The sequence below is a fragment of the Myotis brandtii genome, unplaced genomic scaffold (assembly GCF_000412655.1).
Source record: "Myotis brandtii unplaced genomic scaffold, ASM41265v1 scaffold160, whole genome shotgun sequence".
NCBI classification, from domain to species: Eukaryota; Metazoa; Chordata; class Mammalia; order Chiroptera; family Vespertilionidae; genus Myotis; species Myotis brandtii.
Window position 1 is genome coordinate 2,767,366 of NW_005355833.1, and position 10,519 is coordinate 2,777,884.

Genomic DNA, 10,519 nt, shown 5'->3' on the forward strand with positions numbered 1-10,519 from the left:
TTAATCAGTCAAAAATATACAGGATCTGTATGCCAAGAATTATAAAACAGATTTTCATTTTGCTTGACTTACATGGCTTTGACACTTTAAAAGATCATAGGGCAATAAAAATAGAAAAAAAAAAAGAAAGTTCATAGGGCAAGTATTTTGTAGAACGTCAGTCTGAGTTCTCTGAATCTAATCCTCATGATTAGATTTCGATTATGCATCTAGAATTTCTATAATTCTAGACTTTCAATCTGGTTCTTTTTTTTGAGATATAATAGCAAGTTTAATAAAATCAGATTTGTATGAAATCAAAACATTCTTCGTGGCTCCTGGCTCTTGTCTCCCTGGCCAGCCTGTCTTCCCTCAAAGCCACAGCCAGTCTCTCTCTTGCTTTCTTCACTCTGAGATTCTGTCTCTGGATGTCTCCACGGGTGACTGGTTGCCTGCAGAGAAGCCGTGGGCCACAGAGACCTGCTCCTGGGATCATCTCTGCCCAATTTAAAAACTGTGCTGTGCTGTGCTGTGCTGGGGGCTGGTGTGTAGAGACCCAGGACCAGCGTGGCCCCGGGATTCACCCGCACTTCCTGGTGCAATTATTTTCATCATGTTTGTCACATCGAAAGTATTTAAAAGTTCTCCTTCACTGCTGCAGGCCCGGAGCCCCTGCCGTCTCCTGTAGGCTCTCATCTGCTGGCGCTTCTCCAAGGTCTCCTCCTGCCGCCTCGCCTGACGACACTGTCAGGATGGGCAGTTGTCTTGGTGACTGCGCTCTTGAAAATGAGCTGGTCAGCCTCGTTGGATGTGCAGTCCTTTCACGACGTCTCTGCTTGCTCTTGGCTAAAATGAGTTGTCCCTTCTTTGCTAAAGTCTGGGGCATCATATTTCTCTGGAGCTTTCCCAGAGAAGGCTGGTTTGTATTGGCGATTGATCCAGGCTCCCCCGTGGCTGCAGTGTGGTTTTGCTGGCCCACTCCTGAGATGAGAACCACTCCTGGTTCTTTTAAAAATGTTCCCCACTTTTCCATTGAGGTTCTCTATCTGTTCACCCAATTTGTCCACATTTTCTTATAGGTTCTTGATTATATTTATTGTATTTGTTTTAAAGTTCTTTTACAGGTAATTCCAACACGAGTCACTTGTGGATCTGCTTCTACTAACCTCTTAATTGCATTTTTGCTTCTTTGCAGGCCTAATAGTGTTTTTATTGTGTATCGGTCATTGAGAATAATATGTTGTAGAAACTCCGGGTTAGGCTATCCTCCTCTAAAGAGTATTGTGTTTTGTTATGGCAGCAGGAAAATTACTGGCAGATCATCTTGATCCTTGGGGGCTCAGTTTTAGTCTTTCTTAGGTATATTCAGTTTGCCATTGGTCCTCAGATATAGTCTTTACTATTAAGGTGAGGCCTTGCTGGAATGTCAGTAGAAAGCCCAAGCTTTTTACCAAACTCCTCTATTTTGGTTGGACTTAAACACCAAACTTAAACTCCTGAGTCCTAGGCAGGTGCTAAAAATCTCATCTTAGTTCCTTAGCCTTTTTCTTTTTGCTGGGTTTCTTGGAGTCTTGTCCTGTGTGTATACAATTTAGGAGTCAGTCAAGGGTTAAAGGAACCTTTATATTAAAATTTTGGATCTCCTTCCTTTGTAGCATTTTCCTTCCTGGGATTTCCCCCATTTGATTTCCAGTGCCTCTGGATCATTTCCAAAACTGACTTCTTTCTCATCTCATCTCAGCAGTAAAACTGCTGCTCTCTGCTTGAACTGTATTTCCCCAGGCACTGAAGTAAACCATGAAGTGCCCTCGGAGGAAAAGCTGATTAAATGTGGACCTCACCCAGTGAGCTTCCCTTCTTCAAGGATAACATCCTTCCCACTTTTCCCTACGTTGGGTTGCTCTCCAGTGCCTTCACACAGTTATTTCTGTATTTTGTCTAGGATTTATAATTGTTATTGGCAAAATAATCTAATACAGGCTACTTCTCCATTAGACAAATGGGAACTGGATAATTATGTTTTCATTAAAAAATATTTAGAATTAACTATAAAGATGAAGAGATAAATCTAATGAGCAGTATTAATATTTGTGTTTTAATGATTTTGTTTTTGTTTGATACTTAAGGTATTTGTAATGTTTAATAGACTTTAGCATGCTAGGTTTGTGATTCTAACTTATAACACATAATTGAATAATTGGTTGGAACTTGTCATTTAATATTAAATAGCACTTATTTTATAAACAATTAAAGGCATTTTACAGTCATCATATTTATATTTAACTTATTAAATTTACAAATATTACTTAAATAATTTGGAGAGGTCTCTGTAAATCAGGTATTAAAATATTTTAAAAGAAAATTGACTATATTAAATTTCAAAATTCATTTTGAAGCATTAAAGCATTTAATTAAATTTGTAAATGGAACCAAAATTAACACAGGCTCCTTTTAACAATTATTAAATTTGTATATGTTTATAAGGAAAATAAGAGAATAATTAATATCATAATTGAACCAGGATTTTGTATTTATAACTTTAATAAATTGAACAATTAATTTTAAACCACTATTTTAAGTAAGCACTTATTGATATATATTAAGTTTGGATTCTACAAAATCTGGTTAAAATTGTTCTAGATCACAATTTATTTAATGTCTATTATCCTCAGTTTCTTTATCTGGGAAATAGGGGTAATGATACATCCCTAAAAGTAAATATATTTCAATAAATAGTAATGCTCATGATGGTAATAATGGTGATTAATGATAACATAGTTTTAAAAGAGAATTATAGAACAATGTACACAGTATGATTCCATTCCATTTTTTGGTTAAAAAATAAGTTATGCAAACATAGGTATAAAAAAATCTCCAGCCTGGCTGGCATCACTCGGTGATTGAGCATTGACCTATGAACCAGGAGGTCATGGTTCAATTCTTGGTTGGAGCATATGCCGGGTTGTGGGCTCGATCCCCAGTGTGGGGCATGCAGGAGGCAGCCGATCAATGATTCTCTTTCATCACTGATGTTTCTATCTCTCTCCCTCTCCCTTCCTCTCTGAAACCAATAAAAAAATATTTTTAAAAAACCTCCAGGCGGCTATACAGACTTCAATTTTTACTTACAGTTATCTATCATTTCTAATTTTTCAACAGTGTAAATATATGAATAGATGTATTTTGATATCTATTTGTGTGTGTATGTGTGTGTATTCATTTGTATATGTATAAGGAAAATAAGAGAATAATTAATATCATAATTGAACCAGGGTTTTGTATTTATAACTTTAATAAATTGAACAATTAATTTTAAACCACTATTTTAAGTAAGCACTTATTGATATATATTAAGTTTGGATTCTACAAAATCTGGTTAAAATTGTTCTAGATCACAATTTATTTAATGTCTATTATCCTCAGTTTCTTTATCTGGGAAATAGGGGTAATGATACATCCCTAAAAGTAAATATATTTCAATAAATAGTAATGCTCATGATGGTAATAATGGTGATTAATGATAACATAGTTTTAAAAGAGAATTATAGAACAATGTACACAGTATGATTCCATTCCATTTTTTGGTTAAAAAATAAGTTATGCAAACATAGGTATAAAAAAATCTCCAGCCTGGCTGGCATCACTCGGTGATTGAGCATTGACCTATGAACCAGGAGGTCATGGTTCAATTCTTGGTTGGAGCATATGCCGGGTTGTGGGCTCGATCCCCAGTGTGGGGCATGCAGGAGGCAGCCGATCAATGATTCTCTTTCATCACTGATGTTTCTATCTCTCTCCCTCTCCCTTCCTCTCTGAAACCAATAAAAAAATATTTTTAAAAAACCTCCAGGCGGCTATACAGACTTCAATTTTTACTTACAGTTATCTATCATTTCTAATTTTTCAACAGTGTAAATATATGAATAGATGTATTTTGATATCTATTTGTGTGTGTATGTGTGTGTATTCATAAGGAACACTTTTAGTTGTAGTTAATTTATTTTAGGGGTGGGATTATGACTAATTTTTATAATTTGTTTCTTAATTTTATTTATTTTCTTACTTAAAAATTTTATTTACTTTTTATGTTGAACAGATATAACATATAATCAGTAAAAACATATACCTGAGCATCTTAAAGTCAAGAAAAAGGCATCTTTCCTTGGTTTTAATCTTGCATGGAGATCTTGCCACAAAGGTTCAGGGAGACAGAAAGAAGTCATGTTCAGCATCATCCATTAGCATAGCCAACAAGTTTTTCAAAAATCCTTACTTAGCTTACTTGCTTTGAGATTGGGATGGTTTCCGTGCATCCATACTTCTTTCCTGCCAGTAAATGTGGTGCTGCCTAACACTACGGTGTGCCTTTGCCTGCCCTGGGTCTCCTGGTAGAGTGTGCCTGAGGAGATGGTATAAGTAGGAGGGACCCTTGCATCCTTTCCTTTTCTTCTTTTGTCACTCACTTTCACTCTTCATGCTCTGCTGTAAAGACCTTAATCACTCTTGAGGTCTCCCTGACCCCCTTCTCCCAGGTGAGATTTCCAAATCTTTCTCTTAAACTCCTTCTTCTTCCCAGGACTCAGATCAAGCTATCCAAATGTTAAAATTGTTCTAGATCACTTCAGATTCAGCAAACCAAACACTGAGAGCTTCATAGCCTACAAACTTTTGGTCCTTTTTGTGGATAATAATTAATAGGATGTCCAGCTGGTTATTTAACCAGACAAGTTAACCTCATATATCATTACCTTCCTGAGATCTTTCCTGATCTTTTCTCGCACAGAGAATAAACCTTTCACTTGGGCCATCACAGCTCCTTGGCACCTTGAGCCCACACCACTTAGAGCAACACTCACTTTGGACCATGACTATTTGCTTACTTTTTTTTTTGTCTCTGACAAGATCGCATGTTCTTAGGAACCAAGGATATATTAAGTTATCCCCAGCACTGACCACAATGCCTATAAGATGTTCTCATCACTAGTTCATTGTCTTGAAGCAAAAGCAACCCATTCTGAGCCTTAAACATTTCTCCCTCACTGAGAAGGGGCAATTCTTCTTTAGGAGAATCCCAAATAATGTATGTAGATACCCCCATCTCCTACTCCAGGTATGACCTGGACTTAGTGACTCTTCTAGAAAGTAGAATGTAGGAAGGGGGAAAATAATAACTCTACAGTGTAGAAAGCTTGCAAACACCACCTTATGCAAGTGATGAAGATTAACATCATCTGTGATGTCATGTAGATATCAGGTACACCCTGACAGGATGTGATAAGAAGGGCATTTCAGCTCTGTGTTATTCTTCCCTCACACCTGTAACCCCAGTTCAATCATGAGAAAACATCTGACAAACCCAGATTGTGGGGCATCTACAAATACCTGGCTTATACTCTTCAAAACTGTCAAGGTCATTAGAAAACACACAAAACAAGGAAAGACTTGAGAGATTGTCATAGACCAGAGGAGACTAAGGAGACATGATAACTGAATGTAATGTGTGGATCTGATAAAAACTGGAGTTCACTTAATGATAACGAACTAATGTTGTCTTCTTAGTTTTAACAAATGCACCATGCTAATTTAAGAAGATAATATTTGGGGAAACAAACTAAGTAAATGAGGAGCTCTCTGTACTATATTTGCAACTTTTCTGAAAGTCTAAAATTATTCCAAAATTAAGTTTATTTTTAAAAATCACTTCCCTAGATACTACACCCTCTGTAAAGGCCAAAAGGGTCAAACATTCTATTTGGGTATGAATGGAACCCAGTTAGTTAGATGCTATGTAGTAGATGTGAGCAATTAAAGCAACATTATTTGTTTTTATTTTATACCAATTATTATGGTCTGTGGAAGCAAATGCCAACTGCCTGCATATCCATTCTTTACCAAAGACCCACAATAGCATTCAGGTGAATGGCTACATTTACTATCTCCCTTGTAGCCTGGGGTGACCCTGTGACTAACCAGAAGGTCAATGCTATGGAAATGAAGTGTGTGGCATTTCCAGAAAGTCTCCTTCAAAGGAAAGGGAGCTCCCTTCCTCTTTCCTGCTGCTGGTATGAAACTGGGAAGGACCTGAAGTGGCACATCAAGGTTGATGGAGCCACAGAAGAGCATGAGCCTGGGTCTTTGATGAAGTTTTGGAGGTGTCATACCTAATCCTCAATGCTATATGGTCATATACCCAGTTTTTTTTTTAATGAAAAATATTCTTTAAAAAGATGAAAGCATTCATGTTCTAAAAAATGAGAAAAACATAGGTGCATATGGGAGAAAACAAAAATGACCTGTAATTCCACCTCCTAAAAATAGCTTGTTTTGACATACCCAGTATCATTTATGAGGTAAATACATATTCAATTAAAAAACCTCTTAGGAACCTATACATTGAGCTTTTTAAATCTTACTTTTAAAAAAAATATTTTTTTATTGATTTCAGAGAGGAAGAGAGAGGGAGAGAGCGATAGAAACATCAATGATGAGAGGGAATCATTGATCCGCTGCCTCCTACATGCCCCCAACTGGGGAATAGAGCCTGCAAGCTGGGGCATGTGCCCTTAACTGAAATCAAACCCAGGACCCTTCAGTCTGCAGGCCGATACTCTATCCACTGAACCAAACCAGCTAGAGCTTTAAATCTTACCTTTAAAGACTTAACACTATATCATGGGCACTTTTATAAATTTATATTTTGAAATATTGTTTTGATGTTTGTGTAATATGCATTATGGTGATGAATGACTACAATGAATATGAATTTGGTGATACAGAGACTTATGTTCAAGTATCACTTGAGCCATTGACTGTGTAACCTCAGGGAAGTTGTGCTATTTCTCCATAAAATGGGACTAAATGAGTTAATGCATAGAAAATCTCTACCATAGCTCCTGGATCTTAGTACGTTCTTAATTAATATAAACTATTGTGATTATTATTATCATCCTTTAACTAGTCCCTTCTTGGACAGTTAACCTATCAGGGACTATTAAGAAATAGAAACCATATAAAAACTTAGAACAGAAGGAGTCTAATGCAGGGAATTGGTTACAAAGGTGATAGGAAAGCTAAGAAATAAAATAGGGCAAATTAAATTGCCTATGAATTAGCAACAGTAAGAAGGCATTGCCACCTTTAGGTGTAAGGAGAGAGGGAAAGGCAGAGTAATTAGAGCCCAGCCAGGGTTACTTGGCAGAAACTAGAATCATGGCAGACAAGTGATTAGGGCTGGGGGAAATATCTGGATTCTCCTTCCTTCCCACTTTCCGATCTCCGTCCAGGACCTCTCATTGACCAAACCCGTCCAGGAGCCTGGGAAATAGAATCCTTAGGGATCAGCCTTGAAATACAGAGCAGTGCAGGGGAAGAGGGTCTTGATGGAATGGATCTTATGAAAATAAACCCAGGACAGTATATACACCCCTTTTACTATTCAGCATCCATTCTCACCCTTCCAACTATATTTAATAACTTTCACTTGAAACACCTCTCTTCTACAAATGCTTTCTCCTTCTTCCCTCTGACAAGAGGGATTGCAAATACCATCAGTCATTATGTTAATCTCAGATCCAAGATCTACAGGTGAATTTCAGTTCTTCCCATAGTTTGGATGTGGCCTCTCATGGTCTATGAATTCATTATGAAATTAAGCACCAACAACATTCCTCACAAAATGCCAGGGGAACAGAAAGAGTAAAAAGATATCAATGGTAAATATGCTCATAAGAATATATATAGATCTTCCAGTTCTTATTTCTTAACTGGTCGCAAGGCCATCATTAATGTTTTATCACTGGTAAAATATCACTTTATCATTGACATTTTAATCCTTCACCCATTCCATGTTACCCTGGTTCTCAGTCAGTACCTTGGTCAGTTGGGATTATTTACCTGGTGAAAAATACCTTCACATCTGAATGGTCTGAGTGCTTGTTACTCCATGGCTTTATTGGGTTACTTTAGTCTTTAATTGACCTTTAATATTAGACCTGCAATTACTATTTTTAAAAACTACTTCCTATTCTAACGTAATATTTCTCTATTCCAAGTGGCACCCAGTGACACCCCTATGTCCCAGATATGGTCCTTCCTGTACCAGATGTGTAACAACAACATCATTTCCCTTGATTATTTTTATTTTTTAAATATTTTTTTATTGATTTCAGAGAGGAAGGGAGAGGGAGAGAGAGATAGAAACATCAATAATGAGAGAGAATCATTGATCAACGATTGGCAGCCTCCTGCACGCCCCCTACTGGGGATCAAGCCCACAACCCGGGCATGTGCCCTTGACTGGAATCGAACCCAGGACCCTTTAGTGGCAGGCCAACGCTCTATCCACTGAGCCAAACCAGCCAGGGCTCCCTAGATTATTGATGTCAATAACTGCAGTACAGTTCTCTTTTCTCAGCCTGTCAATTCAGTGGCCTTTGTAAAATAATTTAAAAATAATTCAGATAATTTCTGATTGCTCTTCAAAATAAACTGTCATTTGCTGCTCATAGCCTGGCATTGAAGTGATAAACAACTATATATCCAATTATAAGCTAAATGAGTATTCTATTATTGGACATAAAATATTGGCACCAAGTTTGGGCAGCCTTTTTAAAAAATATATATTTTATTGATTTTTTACAGAGAGGAAGGGAGAGGGATAGAGAGTTAGAAACATCGATGAGAGAGATACATCAATCAGCTGCCTCCTGCACACTCCCCACTGGGGATGTGCCCTCAACCAAGGTACATGCCCTTGACCGGAATCGAATCTGGGATCCTTGAGTCTGCAGGCTGATGCTCTATCCACTGAGCCAAACCGGCTAGGGCCTGGCAGCCTTTCTTATGCCGCTTACTGATGAATAAGATGCAAGATACTCAGAATACCCTAGCATTAATGCTCATTCACTATTACTTATATGTTTTTTAACTAGGAACTTTTTATGGAAATAAAATCCGGAAATGTTCAGTAACTTGAGCAACAATAGGTATACAACATTTCATATACACTTATGTCAGGATTGAATAATTTATGTTTTCCTATTGACAGCAAGGACTGTTTTGAATTTTCTTTACAAAAAAGGAATTGCTCTGATGACTCTTTTCTACACACACACACACACACACACACACACACACACTCACACACACACGCAGCTATTTGAATGTCTTGCCTTATGCTGGCATAGCTACTATATTAAGGCTTAGCATATAGTTGAGGTGATGTCGATAGTTAACAATAGTGTATGTAATATACCTGGTATCTCTGGTAGTCTTGATAAATTCAAGCCTTTTTGGCTATTTGATGGTTGCTGCTTTCAACCTTGTAAATGGGCAAGAGATGCGTCAGGTTTGCCCTTTTTTGTTGTTCAGTTGTGCTTGCTTTATTAGTGTTATCTGATCCAAGGTCCTGTTGAAGGCCCGACTTTACAACATTTTGGGAGGGTTACTTAAGTTAAAAGGAGACAATACAGTCTGTGAATCCATGTAATGTAGTGCCTGTAAATGGCCCTGCACATGAGCTGGAAGAGAGGAAACTCACAAGGGCACCGTTACCAGGGGCTCTGTGTGGTGGAGCCACCTCCCATCCCTCAGCTCAACATGTGGCTGTCATAGTGACCTTGTGGATTTCTTCTTTTGAGAAGTGCTTCCTCAAGACTTAGTCCATTTTTCTACTGGGTTTTCCTTTTCTGACTGATTTGGATTGAAGGTCACTTAGGAATTCTGGGACTCTTTGAAGTGGACAGATACCACGGACACCCAATATGACCCAGTGGGAAGAAGATACAGCTTCCTGTCTCTGGAGTCACCAGCTATGCTTCTTTCTCAACGTGTCACTGGGAAGAATGGATTTCCCATTATGTTTTTATTATTGATTTCTACCTTAATTGCATTACATCCAATCCTCTGAAATTGTTGAGATTTGATTTATGGCCTAGTGTACAGCCAATTTTTGTAAATATTCCACGTGTGATATGAAGGATGCATATGTTCCAGATGGTTGTCACTGGTCTATACATGTGCATAATGTCAAGTGTGTTACTCAGGCTGCTCAAATCTGTATGCCTTATTGATTTTTTGTCTGCTTGTCCTATTAATTGCTGAGATGAGTATATTAAAATACTGCACTGTAATTACAGATTTGCCTATCCTTGTAATTCTGTCCACTTTGCTTTACATATTATAAGACCATTTTGGTCCATTTTTGTTTTACATATTACAAGATCATGTTATTAACCCAGCTTGCCATCACAGGAAAGGAAAACCCCTGAATCTGCCTGATAATGTGTCTGCAGCCCATGTAGCATAAAGCTTTTCCTTTCATCTCACTTTATAATCCTACTAGAGGCCCAGTGCACAAATTCATGTACAGGTTGGGTCCGGCTGGCCCTCCCCGATGGGGGCCGATCAGGGCCAGGCTAGTGGGGGGAAGGGGCTGCAGGAGGTTGGCCACAGGCCCTGCCCCTGATTAGGGCCTGATGAGGGCCAGGCCAGTGGGGGGGTGGGGATCACGGAATGTCAGCCGGCAGGGGAGAGGGGCCAT

General features: G+C 38.2%; 1 pseudogene; it reads right to left on the reverse strand.

Moving 5' to 3' along the window:
• Window positions 1-280: 280 nt before the first annotated feature.
• Window positions 281-1,012, reverse strand: LOC106725396 (annotated as a pseudogene).
• Window positions 1,013-10,519: the final 9,507 nt, after the last annotated feature.